Here is a 25,576-nt window from a genome sequence, read left to right as displayed (position 1 = left end):
ATCATTGGGAAAATCACAAGAAGAAATATACAGGGCTTATTTGTGAGAACCAAATCAATTAATGTAGATTTCTGAGGACATTTTAAGTTTAGCCTCGTAGGAGACAGGATTAACTGTGTCAGATTTAAATCATTACATTGGGCTTTTAAAACCTCAGAAGCCTGTGAAAGCCAGTCCCAATTTAAATCCCCAACCAGCACTAATTCATTCAATTTTAGTTTAGAAAGAAACATAATGAGGGTGTTTAGAGAACAACTGGGGGCAGATGGAGGCCAATAACAACCCACTAACATTATATGATGATCTTTGGACACCTCCACATTCAGGGCCAGTAACTCAAGCTCTTTACTCACAGACTCTGAAAGCAATAGTTGTACACCAAATTTTGACTTAATATAAATCCCCACCCCACCACCCTTTCTCTGGCGGTCTGCACAGAACACATTATAACCTTCAACAAAAATCTCCTTATCAGAAACAGACTTTTTGTTGAGTTGATCCATATTTTTATCATGTCCAGCTTGGATTGCATACTCCTTGCATTGATATGTATTATTCCAAGACCGGATCTTGCTTTAAAATCAGCAGGTGTAAAACACTGTGCAAATGTGCTTGGGCCAGGGTTCGGTTCAATGTTTCCAGAGAGCAGTAAGAGCATTAAAACAAAAAATTTTGCGCTTAACGTTATTATTTCCAGGATGAGCTGCCGAAGCAGATGGAGAGGGTGCAGCTGAAAAACCGGAGCAAGATATAAAAGGATCTTTAATGACGAGTAGACAGTACGAGTACAGTGACTCCATGTCTTGGGTCAACCATGTTACTATATCCACAGTCGGGATCACAATGGACGCACTGTCAGTTGCGCTTGTTCCTTTATAGGCGGTGTCCGTGGAGGAGAAAGCTGGACCAGAATTATTATTCCAGTGACAAGTTCCCCCAAGGATGGGAAAAAAGACAAACACAGAAAAGCAGCAATCCACCACCATTTCAGTGTTGCCTCCATCGTTGAACAGGCACCAGGATAACCGAGACCCAGGAGCACTTTCAGATGAACGCAGGAACAGACACAGAATCCAGAATCCAGGTCAGCAGCAATGGAATCCAGGCCGAATTTTTACGCTTCCCTGTGCTGAGCAAGGACAGTGCAAGACATCACACGTAAACAGAAACTCCAGTGAGAAGCAGCCATGCTACAGTTAAACATGGTAAAAGCAGGACCAACCGCCTCCGAAACATGGAAACATGGATTAACATCCACAGAACAAACCAGGAAGAAGGCACTCTCCCTGTCACAAGGACACTGAATCGGAAAAATGATGCGTCCTTCCCATCACATACAGGTAAAAGTGCTGTCGGCCATGGGCGCACACTGAATTCCTTGATTCAGTATGCATCCTTTTGAATGAAAATAGAGTATTGTAGCTCTGTTTATCATGCAGTACAGTGTAACTGTCACTGGTGATAAAACAAACAGTTATTCATGCAATGTTGCAGCAGCACCTAGCGCTCATGCAGCTCCACCGTGTACAAACAGCTTTTGGGTTTATACGTGGTTGAGGGGTGTGGGTATGGTGTATGTGTGTATGGTGTGGGTGCGGTGTGTGTGTTACGGTGTGGGTACAGTGTGTGTATGGTGTGGTTACGGTGTGTGTTATGGTGTGGGTGCAGTGTGTGTGTATGGTGTGGTTACGGTGTGTGTGTTACAAGAGCTTGGGACTCTGGTGAGGGTGGTCACATCTCCTCCAGTCTCCTCTCTCCTCTATCTCTGCTCCAACCTTCAAAGTCCTTACTTCACCGGACTGTGAATTCTTCAAACTATATTCGGATTAACCATGGAATTGATCAGCTGGTCTCTGAATGCTATTGACACCATTTTTTCAACAAGGAAATCAGGGCTGGGGGACCCTGTGTGCCCAGATGGAACCTACCCTGCAGGCTATGTTCTCGATGCTTGGGAGAAGTGGCGTGTTGTGTGCTTGGTACCATTCTCTGTGGAGGATATTGAAGACTCATTTATATTTGGTTTTATTGTGGGAGGGCTGGCTTATTGGTTTATGTGCTGTCCTGACCTACCGGAAAGACGGCTGCTACCAGAACCACGACCCCTCACCTGTCCGTCATGATTAGTGAGTTGGGCAAGGCAATACAGTCTCAGACTGCGTTAACCCTTGAACTCAGACGTAAGTTGGATAACATCTTGGAGCAAATGTACGCCTTGCAAAGGAAGATGCGGGAGACCAGGGAATACTCATAAATTGGATTTGGTCAGTCAGAGGAGCTGCAAATGTGTTTCTCTGCTGAACCCTAAACATGGCAGGCTTATCAGCCTCTGAAGGTCAAAACGACCCACTGTTTTCCTCCAGAAGAATCTCTATGGCCTTGGTGAACCATTCGGCTGCCCCTTTTATCTTCTGCCATCCCCGACAGTCTGATGTTGTCAAAGCAACTCCAGACATTATGCACACACTGACAGAAACTGATACAAACTCATCTGAATGATACAAACTCATCTCATCTGCACACGACGCATGCATCCTCTGAACCCCCCCACCCTTAGTACTCCCTCCTTGCCTCCACCCTGCCACTCCCCCCGAGCTTGCGGGGGTCCGGGACACTGCTGCGGCCCCCTCGCACTCAGATTGGCTCAATTCGGATGACAGACCAGGGGTCCAAATACATTTTTTAACCTACTCGCACTGGTGCTAGTAACAAAAAAATTACTTGCACCAAAAAAGTTACTTGCACAACCAGAAGTCAGTCTTATATCAACCTTAAAACTTCTCCTCTGATGTGTCAGACTCTTCCTCTCTGGGCCCGTAAAGCCCTTTTCACACCGGGGCTGCTTCCAGTTGTGTCATGTGTCGTCATGACGACGCCACGTGGAAGCAACTCAGTGCAGAGACGATGCAGCTCGACACCACAACAGCACAAGGGATGCAAAGGACGACGCAAATCGGATGCCAAAAATTAAACATGTTTAATGTGTTATATGGCTGGGGGGGCCTGGCTGCCGGTTTGTTTCTGTCTTTTGGTTTTCCTCCCAGGTGGCGTGCGTTTGGGACTGAGTGGCTGTGTTGCTGAGGCTGTCAGGACCTCACCCTGATCACCTGCGACTCGTCAGGACTCACAGCTGTGGTGCATCTGGATGGATTGGAACATGTTGGCATTTAAGACTGGAGTGCACAGTGTGTATTTGCCAGAGACTCGACCTTGTGACCAGACGGGTGAGATCGTCGTCTTGGGAGCCATCTCATCAGCAGCGGATGCTGAGAACGTCCAGGTTTGATGCACAGTCTGTGAAAGAGGAGGGGGTGAGGTTTCACGCTCGTCAGCACACTTCCTGAGGTACGTTAGATTTTGTGACTAACAGTTATACAGTCAGTAAATGTGGTGTCCCTCACACCTTATTGTATTGAGCTGTTTGTTAGTCATGTATCAGCTTTCACTGCAGTGGAGTTTTGTGAACTGATTGTTCCAAGCCTGCAGGTTGGGAAGCTGATCAGTAATCAAGCCAGGAAGTGTTTGCTGTTTGTACACCTTTAAGTGTTCTGTGTGTTGAGTGTGGACTCACATAATGGTTCCTTCTTTCACAGACTCGGTTGTTGCGGCCACCTGGGGGGTGTCGGCGGGGTCCTTGGGTCCGAAACAGCTTCTGGCTCCGGACCGTTAGCGCTGCTGGGAGCGCACCACGCCAGGCCGCACCTTTTGTTATTATATTATCACTGTTATGTATTAAATTCAGTTAGCCTTTGAACCGTGCTCTGCTTATTTCATACTGGGTCCTTCAAACGCTGGTCGGTTCTCCGAGCTGCGTCCGACACATAACAGTAGTCTCTGGCCAAACATCACGGACCCAGTGGTAGCAGAGACGGTAACGCGCCGGGAAGGCGGCAGCAGACGTTCAGTGGTTATCCGGATCAGTTGCGGGGCTCTCCGCCCGGAAGGTGCGTGTTTGAGAACCCATTACTGGCTACTGATTTGTGCTCTCTTGCAGCCGTGTTCCTGTGTTGTGCCTTATCCGTGGGTCGTGGTGGAGTGTGACTGGCGACGGCTTCGCGTCACGCTCCGACCGGATAAGAGGTTTAAACGGGAGCTGCAAGAGTGCGTTTGTAATGGGTTCACGCGCACGGCGGAGCTCTGTTAGCACGGGTCGCTGGGCTTCCTGTGTTACAGTCGTAGCCCCGTTTCCCCGGATAAAGGTAACTACTGCGTCTGTTGTATCAGCTCCGGCGTTATTTAGTTGAGCACATTTTGGTTGTGTGTTGCACTCAGCTGCGCACATAAAAGCAGCTCGTTTGTTTTTTCTGTCGCCAAAGGGGTTTTTTCATTTTTTGCACTCTGGCTCCCCCTTGTGGTGACTGAAGCACGTTACCGTCAAGCTCTTGAGTAGGAACAGGTGTGTTCCATTTGGTTGAGCTTGACGGTATAACTCACTGATTTGTTTTGTGTTAGTTCATTTTGTGTGGGTGTTTTTTTGAGTTGGTTTTTGTGTGGGATTTTATTTTTTGTTGTCCACTATTTGTCTGGGGTTGTGACCCTGCAGCCTGTCTGAAAAAGAACAAAAAAAAAAAAAAAGGGACCCAAACAACTGTGTGTTGGTCTGTTTGTTTTTCCTTCTATTTCTTTTTGTTTCACATCCCCAGGGTTAGATGGAACGGTCCCCTGGGGGGTGATGGGGTGGTACTTGGGTTGTTTTTTCTCTTTTTGTTTTTTGTTATGCCCTCTCTTCTCCTCTGACTCCAGCCGGGTGTGCCGTAGTGTCGGCATTGCTGGAGGGGTGCAGTTAGGTTGTGCTGGGCGTTTCCCAGGTAGCCTCTGCACCCGGGAGGGGAGGGGGGGGGGTTTGGGGTATCTTTTTGTTTCCCCCCCCCCAGTTTCCGCCCTCAGGGTTTGACTGTGGTGTCCTCTGGGGGGGAAAGGGCTGTGGGTCCATCTAGCCGTGGACGGCCGGGGCTGGGTCCATTGGTCATGAGGGGAGGCGTCTCCTGGGGTTGACGAGTGGTCCTCTGGGAGGCGCTGGTAGTCCCCGTGGGTGACGTTGGATCCCAGAGGGACCTCGGCCGTGGTTATTACTCCTGGAGCTGGCGGGAGGCCCTCTGGGGGGTGTTGGTCCCTACGTGTCGTTTGGGGGGAGGAGGGGGGGTATTTTAGCATTTTTGTTTGTAAACTCAAGTTTGGGTTGTTTTTCTTTTCTCCCCTTCCCTGGGGTTTGATGGAACGGTCCTCTGGGGAGGGGGGGAGGGGGGTGTTTTAGTATTTTTGTTTGTAGGCTTGGGTTTGGGTTGTTTTTCTTTTCTCCCCTTCCCTGGGGTTTGATGGGACGGTCCCCTGGGGAGGGGGGGGGGGTGTTTTGGTTGTTTGTGTTTTGTTTTATGACAAATTACACATGTTTGGATAAGGCTGACCGCACAGGTGTAAGAACTCCTGGCCACACCTGTGCTAAGAGACTGTCAGAAACAAGGGCAAAGATGCAGCCAGTTCAACCAGTCTGTTGGAGGATGAACGCAGACGCGGTTTCCAGCCATGGTCCCTGGAGGGGGGGTGTTTCTCCTGGGCCAGGTGTGTGTGGTCGCCGGGAGGCTTCCCGTGAGGGCGGGGTACTGTTATATGGCTGGGGGGGCCTGGCTGCCGGTTTGTTTCTGTCTTTTGGTTTTCCTCCCAGGTGGCGTGCGTTTGGGACTGAGTGGCTGTGTTGCTGAGGCTGTCAGGACCTCACCCTGATCACCTGCGACTCGTCAGGACTCACAGCTGTGGTGCATCTGGATGGATTGGAACATGTTGGCATTTAAGACTGGAGTGCACAGTGTGTATTTGCCAGAGACTCGACCTTGTGACCAGACGGGTGAGATCGTCGTCTTGGGAGCCATCTCATCAGCAGCGGATGCTGAGAACGTCCAGGTTTGATGCACAGTCTGTGAAAGAGGAGGGGGTGAGGTTTCACGCTCGTCAGCACACTTCCTGAGGTACGTTAGATTTTGTGACTAACAGTTATACAGTCAGTAAATGTGGTGTCCCTCACACCTTATTGTATTGAGCTGTTTGTTAGTCATGTATCAGCTTTCACTGCAGTGGAGTTTTGTGAACTGATTGTTCCATGCCTGCAGGTTGGGAAGCTGATCAGTAATCAAGCCAGGAAGTGTTTGCTGTTTGTACACCTTTAAGTGTTCTGTGTGTAGAGTGTGGACTCACATAATGGTTCCTTCTTTCACAGACTCGGTTGTTGCGGCCACCTGGGGGGTGTCGGCGGGGTCCTTGGGTCCGAAACAGCTTCTGGCTCCGGACCCTTAGCGCTGCTGGGAGCGCACCACGCCAGGCCGCACCTTTTGTTATTATATTATCACTGTTATGTATTAAATTCAGTTAGCCTTTGAACCGTGCTCTGCTTATTTCATACTGGGTCCTTCAAACGCTGGTCGGTTCTCCGAGCTGCGTCCGACACATAACATAATGTTTAAACATGTTTAATTTTTGTTTGCGTCCTGTGTTCGACGCAGAAATTAAGTGGTTTCAGCCACAGGAACAGGAGCAACAGGACAGTACTTGACGTGACTGGAAGCCACACACTCACAAGACAATGTTACTCGATGGTAATTTATGATTCCTGCTGTGTTCCATTGTTCCTGCAGTATAAATCACGCAGGATTGTTTTTATACCGTGTACACAATGCAGTAAAACAACACGCTCAAAACAGAGCACAGAAAAAAAAATGCTGATTGCAGCTGCTGCTCCTCGCTCTTCTTCTCTCACAAAAGTGTTTAAATAAAATCCATAAACGTCCTGCTCACAGACTGATTGCCAGAGACAGGACATGTCCACATGCAGTAAAAAGTCCGGACATCTCCAGTCCACTCACGGATGATTCATTCACACACGCACACGTGAACATTTAAAAGAAAGACAAAAAACTGTCTGGCTGCAGGCAGTTAGTTCCTTGTTCTCCCCTCAAACTCTCTCATCACAGTGTCTTAAAAAAAGGACATAAGTCCTACTCACAGACTGATTGCCAGACACAGGACATGTCCACTACAACTATAACTCCAGACATCTCCACATTTACTCACTGACGGTTCGTTCGCACGCACATACGTGCGCATCTCGTGGTCAAAGGAGGAAAGATAAACTATAACAGAACTCAGAGCGCAGACCTACAGCTTAGCACAAGAACAAATATAAACTAGGAGAAGTCAGAGTGCTCTCTGTGCAGAGAACCTGCAGGCTGCATCCTCACCTCCTCTCTGCCCCCCTGCTGCACGCACCTGACACAGATATTCCTGCATCGTCATGACTCCACTCGAAGCAGGTCCGGTGTGGTTATGACAGTTTGAGGGAAGAGCAGCAGCAGCGGCAGCAGCGACAGACAGTTTTTTTTTGCGTGCGAACGAATCGTCACAGCAACTCGCTCTGTGTGTGAGAGTCATAAAACGCAGGGAAGACTAAGACAACACACTGGAAATTGTTTTTTTCCTTATTTATTCCTTTATTGGTTCATTCTACTGGTGCTTATAGTTGTTAAAATGGATAAAGTTGCAGTGCACTTGGATAAAGTTGCAGTGCAAGTGTAAAGCGCAAGTGCAGTATAAAATTACGTGCACTGCTCAAATAATACCTGCACAAACTAGCACATACTATTTCAAGCCCTGCAGACTGTCTTAAAGCTTAGTGTACATAAACAATCAAATGTATATGTATGGCTGTTTTAATTCTGATGTGTGCCATTATTACGTTCAACTTGTAATAATTGTGAATTAATTGTATTTTTGTCTGAGGTGATTAGGTGTGAAGAAATTTTGTTAAACTTGTAATGACAATAAATTTATCTGTCTATCTATCTTACAGTGTGGGTGTGGTGTGTGTACAGTATGTGTTACGGTGTGAGTACAGTGTGGGTACGGTGTGTGAGTACAGAGTGTGTGTTACGGTGTGTGAGTACAGAGTGTGTGTTACGGTGTGTGTACAGTGTGGGTACGGTGTGTGGATACAGTGTGTGTGTTACAGTGTGGGTGCGGTGTGTGTACAGTATGGGTATGGTGTGTGAGTACAGTGTGTGTGTTACGTGTGAGTGCTGTGTGTGTACAGTGTGGGTATGGTGTGTGAGTACAGTGTGTGTGTTACGTGTGAGTGCGGTGTGGGTACGGTGTGTGGGTACAGTGTGTGTGTTACGGTGTAGGTGCGGTGTGTGTGTGTACAGTGTGGGTACAGTGTGTGTGTTACGTGTGGGTGCGGTGTGTGTACAGTGTGGGTATGGTGTGGGTACAGTGTGTGTGTGTTACGGTGTAGGTGCGGTGTGTGTGTACAGTGTGGGTACAGTGTGTGAGTACAGTGTGTGTGTTATGTGTGGGTGCGGTGTGAGTGTTACGGTGTGGGTACAGTGTGTGTATGGTGTGGTTACGGTGTGTGTTACGGTGTGGGTGCAGTGTGTGTGTATGGTGTGGTTATGGTGTGTGTACAGTGTGGGTACGGTGTGTGTGTTACGAGAGCTTGGGACTCTGGTGAGGGTGGTCACATCTCCTCCAGTCTCTCCTCTATCTCTGCTCCAACCTTCAAAGTCCTTACTTCACCGGACTGTGAATTCTTCAAACTATATTCGGATTAACCATGGAATTGATCAGCTGGTCTCTGAATGCTATTGACACCATTTTTTCAACAAGGAAATCAGGGCTGGGGGACCCTGTGTGCCCAGATGGAACCTACCCTGCAGGCTATGTTCTCGATGCCTGGGAGAAGTGGCATGTTGTGTGCTTGGTACCATTCTCTGTGGAGGATATTGAAGACTCATTTATATTTGGTTTTATTGTGGGAGGGCTGGCTTATTGATTTATGTGCTGCCCTGACCTACCGGAAAATTGGCAAGACGGCTGCTACCAGAACCACAACCCCTCACCTGTCCGTCATGATTAGTGAGTTGGGCAAGGCAATACAGTCTCAGACTGCGTTAACCCTTGAACTCAGACGTAAGTTGGATAACATCTTGGAGCAAATCTACGCCTTGCAAAGGAAGATGCAGGAGACCAGGGAATACTCATAAATTGGATTTGGTCAGTCAGAGGAGCTGCAAATGTGTTTCTCTGCTGAACCCTAAACATGGCAGGCTTATCAGCCTCTGAAGGTCAAAACGACCCACTGTTTTCCTCCAGAAGAATCTCTATGGCCTTGGTGAACCATTCGGCTGCCCCTTTTATCTTCTGCCATCCCCGACAGTCTGATGTTGTCAAAGCAACTCCAGACATTATGCACACACTGACAGAAACTGATACAAACTCATCTGAATGATACAAACTCATCTCATCTGCACACGACGCATGCCTCCACCCTGCCACGCTCCCCGAGCTCGCGGGTGTGCGGGACACTGCTGCGGCCCCCCCTCACTCAGATTGGCTCAATTCGGATGACAGACCAGGGGTCGAAATACATGTTTTAACCTACTTGCACTGGTGCTAGTAACAAAAAAATTACTTGCACCAAAAAAAGTTACTTGCACAACCAAAAGTCAGTCTTATATCAACCTTAAAACTTCTCCTCTGATGTGTCAGACTCTTCCTCTCTGGGCCCGTAAAGCCCTTTTCACACCGGGGCTGCTTCCAGTTGTGTCATGTGTCGTCATGATGACGCCACGTGGAAGCAACTCGGTGCCGAGACGATGCAGCTCGACACCACAACAGCACGAGGGATGCAAAGGACGAAGCAAATCGGACGCCAAAAATTAAACATGTTAAATGTTTAAACATGTTTAATTTTTGTTTGTGTCCTGTGTTCGACGCAGACATTAAGTGGTTTCAGCCACAGGAACAGGAGCAACAGGACAGTACAGTACAGTGTACAGTGTGGGTACGGTGTGGGTACAGTGTGTGTGTACGGTGTGGGAGCCTGCAGCTGTTAGATTTTTGTTTGATTTGTCATCATAAATGTCACATGTTGGATGTATGAAAACATGAATGGATTTGGTTCCTTTCCTCACACTTGTGCTCATGATGCTGACGGCCGTAAAGAGTCATAACTGCCAGATGGCATTAAACTGATTTCTGGTATCAAACAAAAGCAGGCAATGAGGGCGAAATTAGTTTTGACTGTTAGATGTCTTCCTGTGGTTGTACTGAGGACACAAACACACCAATGGTGGACGTACTGGCACAGGGCTGACACCTTACCAGAGTTTTGCCCCCTATGGGTCGATCCTCACATTGTTGTTCCTGCACAGACTGCACAGACCTGAACTGTCCATAGTTCCTGGATCACAAGGCGTCAGCTCATTTACTTTCCAAAGTTATAAACATAGAACTTTTTATTTTTTTAGAACTGATGTCATTCAGGCATACAGCTGAAACTTTGGTTCTGTTCCATGTGACCAATCTCGGAGACTTTGTCCAGAAGATCTGGACTAGCTGTTGGTGTCTAAGATCGCAACCAGTACTTCAAACAGAACCACTGCCAGATTTGTCTGCGTACAATAAAGATTAATTCAGACAAAACGGCTGCTGGTGTCAAACTGATCATATGGAGGAATGGGCGGAGCCTTGAATACAGGGTGTGGTTGAGCTGTCAATCACGGCAGCTCTGCAGGATGTCAACTTACAACATCCAGACACATGGCTCCTGACCTTTGATATCATGTACTTAGATTCTTCACAGTGGTCTGTTGCCTCCATCCTCCTCAGACAGCATCCTGCCCTCCTGCACCTCCTATGCCGGGATTCTGCACAGGAGGTGCTGTTGGTCCTGTAGTCTACTGAGTGTCATCAACTCCTCCCTCAGTTCTGGATCTGTACCAGCTGTGCTGCCACCTCTTCTTAAAAAACCTCATCTGTATTCTTCTATTTGACCTCATTTTAGACCTTTTTCCCACTTATCCTTTTAGTACTGAGTCTGTTCTGCTAAAGGTACATAAGGACATTGCTTTGTCTGTGGATGCTAAATGCCTTGTGTTACTAGACCTCACAGTGGCCTTTGATACTGTCGACCTCACAGTCCTCTTATCCTGTCTGAGCCAATACGTTGGCACCTGTGGCACTGCACGTAAGCAGTTTTCTTTCTTACCTGACTGACCAAAGTTTTTCTTTCATGGTTGGTGACATGTCGTCTCCCTTGCGGGGTACCACAAGGTTTGATTCTTGGCCCTACACTGTTTTCGCTCTATATGCTACTGCTTGGGTCGACTATTGCTAAGCATAATCTATCTTTCTGTTGCTATGCAGACGATGTTCAAATTGATTTACCTGTGGGATCAACAAAGAGCAAAGCAGAACAAACTGTTATTGTCAGGAACTGGGCCCGGTCAGGGCACTAAGCCCTTGATTTTCCTCTTTTCATGGTTCCCGTCTGCTTCAACATTGATTTATCAGTAATTTTCATCATGAGTTATTCTGTCATGTTTTTCTTGTCACTTTGTTCTTTTTGTTATGATTCACTATTTATTTCATTTTCATCATAGTTGTCCTCAGTTTCATCATAGTCATTAACAGTTATTCTCTGTTCTGTTTTGATTTGTCACTTTGTTTTCTGTTACCTTTTACTTTGGCTTTCATTCTGTTCTAGATGTCAGTCATTGTTTATTTAGTTATCACTTGTTTCTCGTGGTTATAATATCTGTTGTACTGTTATGTCAGGATTTGTTTTGGTTATTGTTTGTTCACTGCTTCTTATGGTTGGTATTACTGCCTAGTTTTCTTTAGTCAGTTTTTGTTTAATGTCATTTTAGTATTTTGCTCCGTCTTGTATTCTAGTCCATGTTGCCAGTTCTTGTTTAGTCTAGTCCTCATGTTCCTGTTTGACTCCTATTCAGTTGTAACTCAGTTTTGTTTTTGCCTCTTGTTCCTACTTCACATCCTGCACCTGCTTTCATGTCCTTGTCTCACGCCCAGTTATTTATGTTCACTTCACATCCTGCACCTGTCATGTTTTTCTCTCACTTTAAGTCTGTCTGGTTTGTCTTCTTTCACTCACACTCTGTGCACCTGTTCACATATCTTTGTCTTTTCTTCACTCCACCTTAAGTTGTCCTCCCTCACTGTCTTGCACAATGAAGTATCTTCGTTCACTAGCCACGCCTCCTTCTTGATTGTTCCTCACGTGCACCTAGTTAACTCCTGTCCTATTTAGTCTCCACCCAGCCACCACACCCTTGCTCGTTTGTTGTCTTTGCACACTTACCAGCTCTGTATCTAGTCCTGTTTTTGCCGTGTATCCAGATCCTGCTTTGTGTTTTTTGACTTTGCCTTTTGCCTCGCCCATGATGTCTGTGTCTGCTCGTGCCTTTGAACCCTGCTTGCCCATGACTGCGTTTTTACCTGACCCTGTTTGTACTTCTGCCTCGCCGACTGATCACTTGTGTGCCGAACCAGAGCCAGAATTAAAGACCACGATTTCTTCTTCATCCAGTAGTCGGAGAGTTTGCATTTTGGGTCCAAACACTTCGGAAGCCTGGCACCCGCCGGACGTGACAGTTATGGATTGCATCGCTGATATCAAACCGTGGTTATCAGCAAACTTCTTACACATAAATTAAGAAAAAACTGAATGCACTGTGTTTGGGGATTGGGAAAAGTCTGTTTTTTGTGCTGTGCCATCTGGTTTTAAATCTACTGTTAAGAATCTTGGAGTAACATTTGACAGTGTTTTTAAATTTGACAGATAAATTGACACAGTCGTCAGATCTCACTTTTTTAATTGTATCTTAACAAAAGTCAGACCTTTTCTTACCTGTTCAGACCCTGAAAAAGCTGTTCATGGTTTCATCAGCTTTGGACTCAACAACTTTAACACACTTCATACTGATGTTTCTCAGTCTGTGATGAATCACCTGCAGCTGGTAAAAAGGCTGCAGCCCATCTTTTAAGCCACACCCCCAGACGTCATCACTAATCTGGGTCTTTTCAAAACTAGACTTTTCTTCTTAAACTGGCTTTTATCACTTAGTGGTGCTGTGACACTTTATTCTGCTTTGATTTATTCTGCTTGATTTTATTTTGTTCTTGAGACGTCTGTTTTTAGTTTTACTGGAAAGCACTGTGCCCGGCAATAAAACTTGATTGATTGATTGACTTAAACTGCTCACATGACAGAAGGTGATTGGACTTTTTCCAAGTTCAGACTGAAGGAACCAGAACCAGGATCCAAAGGACGGTTCTGCAGCTGATCAGGATTCTGGAACCTTGAAGCCTGGATTGTTTTCACGAGGACACAACTATCGACCAACATCAGCTCATTCTGGTTACAGCGGCAATAAAAGCTTCCTCCCTCCTTTCCTTCTCCTCTCTCTACTCCTCCTGTCATGTCTACTTTCTTCATTTTTCCTTCCCTCCTCTCCTCCATTCCTCCTCTGGTCCTTTCCTTTCTGCCTCACTTCTCCTTTCCTTACATCTGTAACGGTTTCTCCTTCTCTCCTGTATTTTCTCCTCTCCCTGTCATTGTCCTTTCCTCTCTGATGCTCTGTTCTCCTCCCCTTTCTTGTCTTCTTCCTCTCTTTTCCTCTCCAGTGGAATCCAGTGCCATGTTTAATTGATGGAGTGATGATGAAAGTTGCAGGAGGAAGGATGCTTGTTTTATGTTTTCTCCTCCTCTCTCTTGTCTGTCTGTCATCCTCAACCCTCTCTTTTCTTCATCTGATTTCTCACATAATAACCTTTTATTCATACCTTTACGATGAACACATGAAGTGAAACTCACTTTGTCTCGAGAAAACGGCCAAATTCAGTGGATTCTGATTCTGTGAGTGACCAGTGTGCAACACGCAGAGCCAGCCCCTGCTGTCAGACCTGATTCTAGAATCATTTTAGAGTGAGTGTGGGTTTGAGTCACTGTATGATTTTAAAGTCAGAGTGTGATTTTAGAATCAGTGTGTGATTTTAGAGTTATTGTGTGATTTTAGAGTCAATGAGTGATTTTAGAGTGCGTGGGTGACTTCAGTCATTGGGTGATTTCAGAGTCATTGAGTGATTTTAGAGTCAGTGTGTGTTTGAGTCACTGTATGATTTTAAAGTCAGTGTGTGATTTCAGAATCAGTGTGTGATTTTAGAGTCAATGAGTGATTTTAAAGTCAATGTGTTGATTTTAGAGTCACTGTGTGCTTTTAGAGTTAGTATATGATTTTAGAGTCAGTGTGTAATTTTAGAGTCAGTTTGTAATTTGAGTCAGTGTGTGATTTTAGAGTCTGTGATTTTGGGGTCGGTGTTTGTTTTTAGAGTGAATCAGTTTATAATTTTAGAGTCACTTTGTGATTTTAGTCCGTGTTTAATTTTAAAGTCACTGTGATTTTATTGTCAGTGTGTGGTTTTGGAGTCAGTATGTGTTTTTTGAGTCAGTGAGTGATTAAAGTCAGAGTGTGATTTGAGTGAGTGTGTCAGTGTGATTTTGGAATCACTGTCTGATTTGAATCAGTGTATGATTTTAGTGTCTGTGTGTTTAAGTCTGTGTTTGATGTATGGTGTGTGTAATGCTGGAGTCACAGAGATCATTTGGGTCAGCTTTTGGACATGATGGAGAAGGAACTACAGAAATGTAATCAATGGTTTGATTCAGCTTAAGCTTGGTAAAACAAATTGTATTATATTTGGAAATAAGGTCATGAATTTAAGTAGAAATTTTATATTACATGATGCTGTGAAAGAAAAAGAAAAATGTCTGCACACTTAAATCCTTTTGTACATTTAATAGCCAAGCTTTCGGTCAACAGACCTTCCTCAGGGCTCAGTCACAAATGGAACATACAACACACATATCAATTAAGACTCATTAGGTGTTCAGTAACACCTGCACCAAAGAGTTGTAGTCCAAGTGTAGTGGGAGTTGTAGTTCTTCCCGTTCTTCCTGTTTTCATAATTCCTCTACCCAAGGTAGCTAGGCATTAAATCTATACCAATACACCAATAAAGAATTACACTCCACAAAAAACAATATATTTACATGTCAGCACACATACATACAAGCAGTATAAGTTCAAGAAAACTGCATAGACATCAGCAAAAACTTCATAAACTGCAGTTTCAAGACTAAACAAAAAGGTAAACCTCCAATCATAACATGACACTCATGTCAAAGTCTACATTTAAGCCTTTAGGATGTAGGGCATCCAAGGTATGGATCCAAAACAATTCCCTTTGGCATAGCACTTTATCAATGTTCCCACCTCTTGACAATTTAACTTGCTCAATTCCCTGAAACCGTAGGGAAGAAACAGGGTGGGCACACTCTACAAAGTGACAGGCCACAGGATAATTCAGATCAGCATGTCTAATCGAACTTTTATGTTTATTGATCCTTTGTTTTAAACTGCGTGTAGTTTTTCCCACATAGACCTTATCACAGGGACATCTTAACAAATAAACAACATTCTTGGTGTTACATGTAATAAAACCCTTCACATTGTAACTTTTACCAGACCTAGGGCGTTTAAAATTACGGGTCTTATGTGTACTGTTACACTGGGCACAGTTACTACATGGGTAGTTACCATCCTTCAGAGGGGCAAAGAGTGTTTGAGAAGGAGCAGATCTTATACATGCTTTGACAAGCTTATTCCTAAGGTTGGGATCCCATCTGGAGACAAACAACGGTGGGTCCTTGAATTTACCCTGGAGTGAAGGCTCATCACATAAAGATGCCAATATTTCATAATAATGTTTTTAATTATGTGGTATTTCGGAGTAAAAGTAGTAATGCAAGAAACTGAAAACTTTTTATCTTTTTTTACACTTTTTTCAAAAGGTGTGGCCGTGGTGTGGACAGGGCAATGTTATATGCCTCCCCCACAGTCTTCATGGGGTAACCTCTGGCCAAGAATCTTTGTTTCATTTCTAATGCATTCTCCTCATATTCTTCAGTGGAGTGACAGATCCATCTGAGTCTATAGAACTGGCTCTTGGGCAGTCAGTTTTTTAGAGCACTGGGATGTCAGCTGCTTGCCAACAGGAAAGAATTGTGGTCAGTCTCCTTAAGATAGAGGGTTGTGGTCAGTTTCCCATCTTCAAGTCTGATCCACATATCTAAGAAATGCACACGTTTAGAGTCAGACTGTTGTGTGGGCCGCCCGAAGAGGAGGTACTGCTGGCCCAACACCAGAGGGCGCCCTGCCTGAAGGCGGGCTTCAGGCACTAGAGGACGCAGTTGCCGCAGAGGAGCCCCAGGAGCCCGGAGCTGACAGCTGTCACCACTCATCAATCATCATCACCATAAAAGCCTGGAGGAGACACCACATCTCTGCCGAGAAATCGTCTTACCAACTGGTAAAACTCTCAGCTGTTTTTGTTGCCATATAATTGTTCTGAATATTCTGCAGGCGTACCTGTTGACTACTTTGCAGCTGGAGGCTGGGTTTGTGGAGGAAACGACGCTCTTTGCTCCTCGGATAAGTAGTCACTCAGGCGCTGCATATATATTGTTCCCATGTCGGAGGTGGAAATTCTCCCACAAAAAGAACTGAACTGAGTTGCTGATTGTTCTGCTGGGTGTGCACACACCCACTTGATCTGTTTTTGCTTTCTGCCAGCAGTACCCGGTCCGACAGCTGAAGGCGGTGGCCACCTGGAGACTCAGGACGTGGCGGCTCTGGTGGCTCTCGGGTCTCCGCTGGCAGGGGGAATCGTGTGGGACCCGACTCTTCTCTGGACAGGCGTCTCCTATCCTCGAGCCTGCCCACACGACACCGACTGTGTAATTGACTGTTGTTCAAAACCGTATTTGTATACTGTTGTGCACTTTTCACAACATTAAATTGTTACCTTTTGGCATTTCCATTGTCCGTTCATTTACGCCCCCTGTTGTGGGTCCGCATCATCACACTTTTCACAACAGGATTTCTCGGCCAACGTCATGGATCCCGAGGGGCGTCAACCATCGAGAGAACCTCCAATGGAAACGCAGGGTGCACAGGGGCCAGCAGGAGGCGTATTAGGTGAGCTGCAGCAAATCCTAACCGCCTTCACTGCTCGGTTGGACTTGGTAACCGAGCAGAACGTTATACTCAATTGGAGGATGGAGGCTCTCACCGCTCAGGTGGAAGCGCACGCGCAGGGCGCTGCTGCGGCACCTACTCCTGCTGACCGAGTGCCACATACAGATATTCCAGTGGTCGTTCAATGAGCCCCCCCTCCATCCCCTGAAGCATACATAAGCCCTCCGGAGCAGTACGGAGGTTGTGTCGAGATGTGCGCTGACTTCTTGATGCAGTGTTCGCTCGTCTTTGCACAGCGTCCTATCATGTACGCGTCTGATGCCAGCCGGGTAGCTTATGTAATAAATCTGCTTCGAGGAGAGGCACGCGCCTGGGCTACGGCGCTCTGGGAGCAGAATTCTCAGCTCCTAACGACATATACTGGGTTTGTGCGGGAGTTCAAACAAGTGTTTGATCACCCCAACAGAGGCGAGATCACTTCGACGGTGCTACTGTCGATGAGACAGGGGCGTCGGATTGCAGCCGAATATGCAGTCGACTTCCGCATTGCGGCAGCGAGTTCCGGCTGGAACAATGTTGCACTCCGTGCCGCCTTCGTAAACGGACTGTCTCCTGTCCTGAAGGAGCATCTGCTGGCTAAGGACGAGCCGCGGGATTTTGACGAGCTTATCGACCTGGTTATACGGTTAGACAACCGATTAGAAGAACATCGTTGGGAGCGGGGCAAAGGGCGTGGCTGGGCACGAGTCGTCCCTCTTCCTTCCGGGTCCGAAAGGCTGCCGCCGTCCCCACGCTCCACTGCCAGAGAGCTCCGTGTGGCGACAGCTCCCCCTGCTGATGAAGCTATGGACACGAGCAGGGCTAAAGTGAAATCAGAAAACAGACAACGGAGGCTGGCCCGCGGGGAATGCTTTTTCTGTGGCTCGAGCGAGCACATTCAGAAGAATTGCCCCAAGCGGTTAAACTACAACGCCCACCCTTAGAGATTGGGCTAAGGGTGGGCCACAATACTCACGCGGGGAAACCCCGTAAATCCACACGCATCCCAGTGACGATCCTGAGTGGGGATCTAACCCTTCACGCCCCAGCACTGGTGGACACGGGGTCGGAGGGGAATCTGCTGGACAGCAGATGGGCTAGGGAGGTTGGGCTCCCTCTAGTGGCCTTACCATCACTATTGAATGTACGGGCACTAGATGGCACCCTGCTCTCATTAATCACGCACCAGACACAGCCAGTGACATTGGTGGTGTCTGGGAAACACAGGGAGGAGATTATGTTTTATGTGACACCTTCTACCTCCCGAGTGATTTTGGGCTTTCCATGGATGTTAAAGCACAATCCCCGGATTGATTGGCCATCTGGGGTTGTGACACAGTGGAGCGAAACCTGCCACCGGGAGTGTTTAGGATCCTCGGTTCCACCCGGTGTGACAGCTAAGGAGGAGGTTCTAGTCCCCCCCAATCTCACGGCGGTGCCGGCCGAGTACCATGACCTCGCTGACGTTTTCAGCAAGGATCTGGCGCTCATGCTGCCCCCGCACCGTCCGTACGATTGTGCCATTGATTTGATACCGGGCGCTGAGTACCCGTCCAGCAGGCTGTACAACCTCTCACGGCCGGAACGCGAATCAATGGAGACCTACATCCGGGACTCCCTAGCTGCCGGGTTGATCCGGAACTCCACCTCCCCGATGGGTGCTGGTTTCTTTTTTGTGGGCAAGAAGGACGGCGGACTCCGTCCATGCATTGACTACAGAGGGCTGAACGAGATCACGGTTCGCAACTGATACCCGTTACCTCTGTTAGATTCAGTGTTCACGCCCTTGCATGGAGCCCAAATCTTCACGAAACTGGATCTTAGGAATGCGTATCACCTGGTTCGGATCCGGAAGGGAGACGAGTGGAAGACGGCATTTAACATCCCATTAGGTCATTTTGAGTACCTGGTCATGCCGTTCGGCCTCACCAATGCGCCCGCGACGTTCCAAGCTTTGGTTAATGACGTCTTGCGGGACTTCCTGCATCGGTTCGTCTTCGTATACCTTGACGATATTCTCATCTTCTCCCCGGATCCTGAGACCCATGTCAAGCATGTAGGTCAGGTCCTGCAGTGGTTGTTGAAGAACCGGCTGTTTGTGAAGGGCGAGAAGTGTGAGTTCCACCGCACTTCTTTGTCTTTCCTGGGGTTCATTATCTCCTCCAACTCCGTCGCCCCTGATCCGGCCAAGGTTGCGGCGGTGAGAGATTGGCCCCATCCGACAAGCCGTAGGAAACTGCAACAGTTCCTCGGCTTTGCAAATTTCTACCAGAGGTTCATAAAGGGCTACAGTCAGGTTGTTAGCCCCCTGACAGCCCTGACCTCCACTAAAGTTCCCTTCACCTGGTCGGATCGGTGCGAAGCCGCGTTTAGGGAGTTGAAACGCCGGTTCTTGACTGCACCAGTTCTGGTGCAGCCCGATCCTAACCGCCAGTTCATAGTTGAAGTGGATGCCTCTGACTCAGGAATAGGAGCCGTGCTGTCCCAGAGCAGGGAGTCCGATAACGTCCTCCATCCCTGTGCCTATTTTTCCCGCAGGTTGACCCCGGCTGAAAGGAACTATGACGTCGGCAATCGGGAACTTCTGGCGGTGAAAGAGGCCCTTGAGGAGTGGAGACACCTTTTGGAGGGAGCTACGGTGCCTTTCGCGGTTTTCACTGACCATCGGAACCTGGAGTACATTCGGACCGCCAAGCGTCTGAACCCCAGGCAAGCCCGTTGGTCACTGTTCTTCGGTCGGTTTGACTTCCAAATTACATATTGCCCCGGGACCAAGAACCAACGGTCCGATGCACTGTCCCGGGTGCATGAAGAGGAGGTCAAGCCAAAGCTGTCAGATCCACCGGACACCATAATCCCCGAGTCCACTGTCGTCGCAACCCTCACCTGGGATGTGGAGAAGACCGTCCAGGAGGCCCTGACATGACACCCGGACCCCTGAGGTGGACCCAAGAACAGACTATACGTCCCACCAGAGGCCAGAGCTGCAGTCTTGGACTTCTGTCACGGTTCTAAGCTCTCCTGCCACCCGGGGGTGCGACGAACCGTGGCAGTGGTCCGGCAGCGCTTCTGGTGGGCGTCGATGGAAACCGACGTCCGGGAGTACGTCCAGGCCTGCACCACCTGTGCCAGGGGCAAGGCAGAACACAGGAAGGCCCAGGGACTCCTACAGCCGCTGCCAGTGCCTCATTACCCTAGTCCCACATAGGCCTGGACTTCGTCATGGGCCTCCCTGCGTCCCAGGGTATGACCACCATCCTGACGATAGTGGACCGGTTCTCCGAGGCGGCCCACTTCGTGGCCCTCCCGAAGCTCCCGACTGCCCAGGAGACTGCAGACCTCCTGGTCCACCACGTCGTGCGTCTCCATGGTATCCCCACGAACATCGTCTCAGACCGTGGTCCCCAGTTCTCCTCGCAAGTCTGGAGGAGTTTCTGTAGGGAACTGGGGGCCACCGTGAGTCTCTCGTCCGGGTACCACCCTCAAACTAATGGACAGGCAGAGCGGGCTAATCAAGATCTGGACAGGCCCTGCGGTGTGTAACCTCCGCGCACCTGACGGCTTGGAGTCAACATCTGGCCTGGATCGAGTATGCCCATAACAGTCAGATCTCCTCGGCAACCGGCCTCTTCCCCTTCGAGGTATGTTTGGGGTATCAGCCCCCATTGTTCCCAGCCACGGAGGGAGAGGTCGAGGTCCCCTCGGTCCAGGCCCACCTCAGAAGGTGCCGTCGGGTGTGGCGCAGCCCGCTCTGCCCTTCTGGAAGCCCGGATGAGGGCGAAGGGCCATGCAGACCGCTGGCGTGCCCCGGCTCCTGTGTACCAGCCCGGGCAGGAGGTGTGGCTCTCAGCTAAGGACATCCCTCTGCACGTGGACTCGCAAAAACTGAAGGACAGGTTCATCGGACCGGCCGCAGTGAGGCTGCGCCTGCCAGCTTCACTGCGGATTCATCCGGTATTCCACGTTTCCAAAATCAAAGCATATCTCGCCTCCACCCTCTGCACCCCCGGACCAGCGCCGCCTCCTGCCCGTATCATCGACGGCGAGCCTGCATGGACCATCCGCAGGCTCTTGGATGTTCGTCGGCGGGGCCGGGGATTCCAGTATTTGGTGGACTGGGAGGGTTACGGACACGAAGAACGCTCCTGGGTGAAGCGGAGCTACATCCTGGACCCGGCCCTCCTGGCCGACTTCTACCAACGACACCCCGACAAGCCTGGTCGGGCGCCAGGAGACGCCCGTTGAGGGGGGGGGGGGTCCTGTTGTGTGGGCCGCCCGAAGAGGAGGTACTGCTGGTCCAACACCAGAGGGCGCCCTGCCTGAAGGCGGGCTTCAGGCACTAGAGGGCGCACTCGCCGCAGAGGAGCTCCAGGAGCCCGGAGCTGACAGCTGTCACCACTCATCAATCATCATCACCATAAAAGCCTGGAGGAGACTCCACATCTCTGCCGAGAAATCGTCTTACCAACTGGTAAAACTCTCAGCCATTTTTGTTGCCATATAATTGTTCTGAATATTCTGCAGGCGTACCTGTTGACTACTTCGCAGCTGGAGGCTGGGTTTGTGGAGGAGACGACGCTCTTTGCTCCTCGGATAAGTAGTCACTCAGGCGCTGCATATATATTGTTCCCGTGTCGGAGGTGGAGATTCTCCCACAAAAAGAACTGAACTGAGTTGCTGATTGTTCTGCTGGGTGTGCACACACCCATTTGATCTGTTTTTGCTTTCTGCCAGCAGTACCCGGTCCGACAGCTGAAGGCGGTGGCCACCTGGAGACTCAGGACTTGGCGGCTCTGGTGGCTCTCGGGTCTCTGCTGGCAGCGGGAATCGTGTGGGACCCGACTCTTCTCTGGACAGGTGTCTCCTATCCTCGAGCCTGCCCACACGACACCGACTGTGTAATTGACTGTTGTTCAAAACCGTATCTGTATACCGTTGTGCACTTTTCGCAACATTAAATTGTTACCTTTTGGCATTTCCATTGTCCGTTCATTTACGCCCCCTGTTGTGGGTCCGTGACATTACACTTTTCACAACACAGACTCAACAGTGAATTTCAGGTCTGGGCTCATCCTGTTCAGGTGTGTGGTAAATTCATTCAGCTCATTTCGAGACCCTTTAAAAACACAAAGAACATCATCTAAATACCTAAAATATCTGATGATATTACTGTACAACGGATTTCTGTCCTCACTGAAAATGAACTGTTGTTCAAAAAATCCCACATACAAATTTGCATAGCAGGGGGCAAAATTACTCCCCATACTTGCGCCTTTAATTTGGAGGTAATACTCTCCCTGGTGGAAGGAAAAGAAATTTAATCTGAAGATTGATGATGCCAGATCACAGATAAAGGTATTTGGGGGGGTTCTCATCCTCCGGGCGGTTCTGCAAATAATATTCAAGAGCTGTAATACCTCGCTCATGAGAGATATTTGTGTAGAGACTTTCTACGTCAAACGTGGCTAGGATGGTATCAGTAGGGAGATCTTGTAGTTCTGAGATTTTATTTATGACATCAGTGGAATCTTGTACATAGGCAGGTAGCTTTTGCACTAAAGGTTTGATGAAAAAATCCACAAGTTCGATAGTGGCTCAAGCAGTGACTAGCAACTATGGGTCTGCCTTTAGGTTTAATTAGGCTTTTATGGATTTTAGGAAGCATATAAAATGCTGGGGTAACAGGATGTTGTTTATTAAGATAATTAAATTCATCTTTAGTTATCCAATGTTGTTCCAAAGCTTGAGTAGTCAGATCAACAACTATCTTTTTAAAGTCCATAATGGGGTCAGTCTTAAGCTTCCTGTAGAATGTTTCATCATTCAGTTGATGGTATGCCTCAGTTACATAGTCAGTACTGCTCAAGATGACTATAGCACCACCTTTATCAGCTGGTTTTATTATAATTTCAATGTCTTTCGCAAGCTCATGAATGGCATTTCATTCCTCCCGGCCCAGATTCTGCTGATGTGATTAAGGTGCATTCTGTAATTTCTCAAGAATCTCCTGTTCAACAACCCTACAGAATGTATCAATCGAGGGGTGGTTTACATAGGGTACAAAGGTACTTTTAGGCTTGAACATAGGTTTGTTTTCACTTTGATTTTCATTTCCAGTCCCAACCATATATCTCAGTTTAATTCTCCTGAAAAAGTGAAACATATCAGTCTTAATTTCAAAAGAGTTTGTATGGCTGGTGGGAACAACTCATGTCCTTACTCAGGGCTGACAGATGTTGTGGGGTGAGTACCTTATCAGACAGGTTCACGACCGGACTCTGGCCTGTTGGCGTGTCACTATCCCCACTTGCCCCATTGCTACTCTGTTTCTTCCGTCCCCTCCTCATCCTCTTTGGTTTCTCTGACCCCTTCTGTTTCCTTGTGGCCTCTTTCCCTGGTTCCTTTGGTTGTTTTTTGGAGGCTGACGTGTTTGGGAGTGATGGGTACAGCGGTAGGAATCGGAGTTGCTCGGGAATTCACTGTCAAAAGTAAAGCCAAACTGTTGTGTATGAGGTCTTTGTGGTGGGTTCTGTTGCCTCTGTTCTGTTGGGACGAACTACAACTCCCACTACACTTGGACTACAACTCATCGGTGCAGGTGTTACTGAACACCTAATGAGTCTTAATTGATATGTGTGTTGTATGTTCCATTTGTGACTGAGCCCTGGGGAAGGTCTGTCGACCGAAAGCTTGGCTATTAAATGTACAAAAGGATTTAAGTGTGCAGACATTTTTCTTTTTCTTTCAAGGTTTTCGTTTATGTTTGGCATCTTTTAATCGTGAGTGCGGTGTATCCGTTTATATGCATATTACATGATGCTAAAATTTAAATTGTATCTGAAACAAAATTTCTTGGAGTTTTTATTGATGATAAATTAAGCTGGAAAACACACATAAATTATGTTAAATCAAAAATGTCAAAAGCCATTACGATTCTGTATAAAGCACAAGATTCCCTCTCCCAATATTCACTATTTACTTTATATTTTCATTACATATTCCATATATGACATATTGTATTGAGGTTTGGCGAAACAAAAGAACGCCATAAGAATTATTAGTAACAAACCTTATTGTGAGCCAACTAACTCACTATTTGTCTGTTTATGTATTTTGAAATTCAGGTACTTAGTCTATTACATTACAATACAAATTATGTATAAAGCAAAAAATAAACTTCTACCTCAACATGTCAAAAAAATCAGTTTAAAATGAAGGACTTCAGTTATAATCTGAGAGGAACTTTATTAGTTGATAAATTAAAGACTCGAGCTACCATTAAAAAAAAAAATCATTGGGCCTCATTCATTCCTAAATCCTGTTTCTGAGGGTTTTTTTTACAAAGGTTGTGGCATTCATGAATGTTTTCCTATCCAGGATTTGTTCTTGGGTAAGAACAAATCCTACAAACACTTGTCTGCTTATGTGAAGGTCATTAAAATATGATATTGCAGTGATATGTCCGTGATATCTCTGTTCATTATTATATGTTACATTTTGGTAATTGACAGAGAATTTTTATATTAAAATAACTTAAATGTACACTGTAAAAAAGATAGCCCCATTAAGTTAAGTGAACTTATGTCTTCTCATTTACTCCACTTGTAATGGCAAGCTCAAGATACTGGACTCAAGTGTATATGTTTTCAGAATCTCAACTTAAAGCTGTTCATTGTCTTCACTAATAATGAGTTGAAACAAAGGTTATCTTTAAGGTGAGTTAACTGATATTCAGTTGATTTAACTCACATTTTCAAGGCAGCTGGTGTACCAGCACTTTAACAATAACCAAACAGAGTAGCAGCCGCACAGAGAGGGGGTGGACACGTTGCCTCGGGGCCCAGGTCTGTATCCAGACACTCAGTCGATGGTACTCCTAATAAGTATGGTGGGGGAAAATTAAATATAACATGATTTAGATTTTTCCCAAAGCCTACCTGAACCTGAGAGCGCCGTTTTCCTGGCGATGGCCCCGATGCGCTGGTCCAACTCGGACAGCTTTTGATTGTCTGCTGTTCCCCCTCCAGTTTGCTGCATCTGCTGTCAGGATGTTTTGTGTGTGTGTGTGTGTGTTTGTTGGATTTTAAATCGAACCATTTCTTTTTTGCTGATTTCTTGCACTAAGCTGGTACCTGAGTTGGAACATATGCCCTATGTAGACAGACATAGGGCATATGTACTCAGTACTTTATAAGATAGATAGATGCACTAGAGGTGATTTAATTGAAATGTACAAAATCTTACATGGACATGAAAATATTAATTTTGAAATCTTCTTTGAAATGAGAAGATATGCTGACCTTAGAGGCCATGGGCTGAGCCGTGAGGTTGAAAGGTAAAGATTGAATATAAGGGGGAAAAAATTCAGCAGTAGAGCTATTATGTTGTGGAATAGTTTGCTTTGATATGTGGTTACCTCACCTAGTGTGGATACTTTTAAACGATATGTTTTGTATTATAGTAACACCACCAGGTTTTATTGTATTTTTTCCTTTTCTTTTTGTTATGTTGTGTCAGTATATACAAATTTGTATACTTTTTATTACACAATAAAATGAATTATGATTTATAAATTATAATTATGCAGCATTACCTCCTCCTCTGAACTGCCACAGTTCTTTTTCTTTTTGCCTACTGCGCTGAAATTGATTTTC

General features: G+C 46.9%; 1 protein-coding gene and 1 long non-coding RNA gene across 2 annotated transcripts in view; both read right to left on the bottom strand.

Moving 5' to 3' along the window:
* kcnd1 (potassium voltage-gated channel, Shal-related subfamily, member 1) overlaps nucleotides 1-25,576 on the bottom strand; it is a 162,606-nt gene that overhangs the window by 67,479 nt on the left and 69,551 nt on the right.
* LOC117511938 lies at nucleotides 13,381-23,273 on the bottom strand. Its single transcript, XR_004561154.1, has 4 exons — nucleotides 23,174-23,273; nucleotides 21,966-22,038; nucleotides 21,700-21,705; nucleotides 13,381-13,391 (listed from the first exon to the last, which is right to left on the bottom strand). It is a non-coding gene; the product is annotated as an uncharacterized LOC117511938 (long non-coding RNA).

Source organism: Thalassophryne amazonica, chromosome 6 (genome assembly GCF_902500255.1).
Source record: "Thalassophryne amazonica chromosome 6, fThaAma1.1, whole genome shotgun sequence".
NCBI lineage: Eukaryota > Metazoa > Chordata > Actinopteri > Batrachoidiformes > Batrachoididae > Thalassophryne > Thalassophryne amazonica.
Note: the sequence above shows the minus strand (reverse complement) of the source record. Positions and strands in the feature narration are given on the sequence as shown.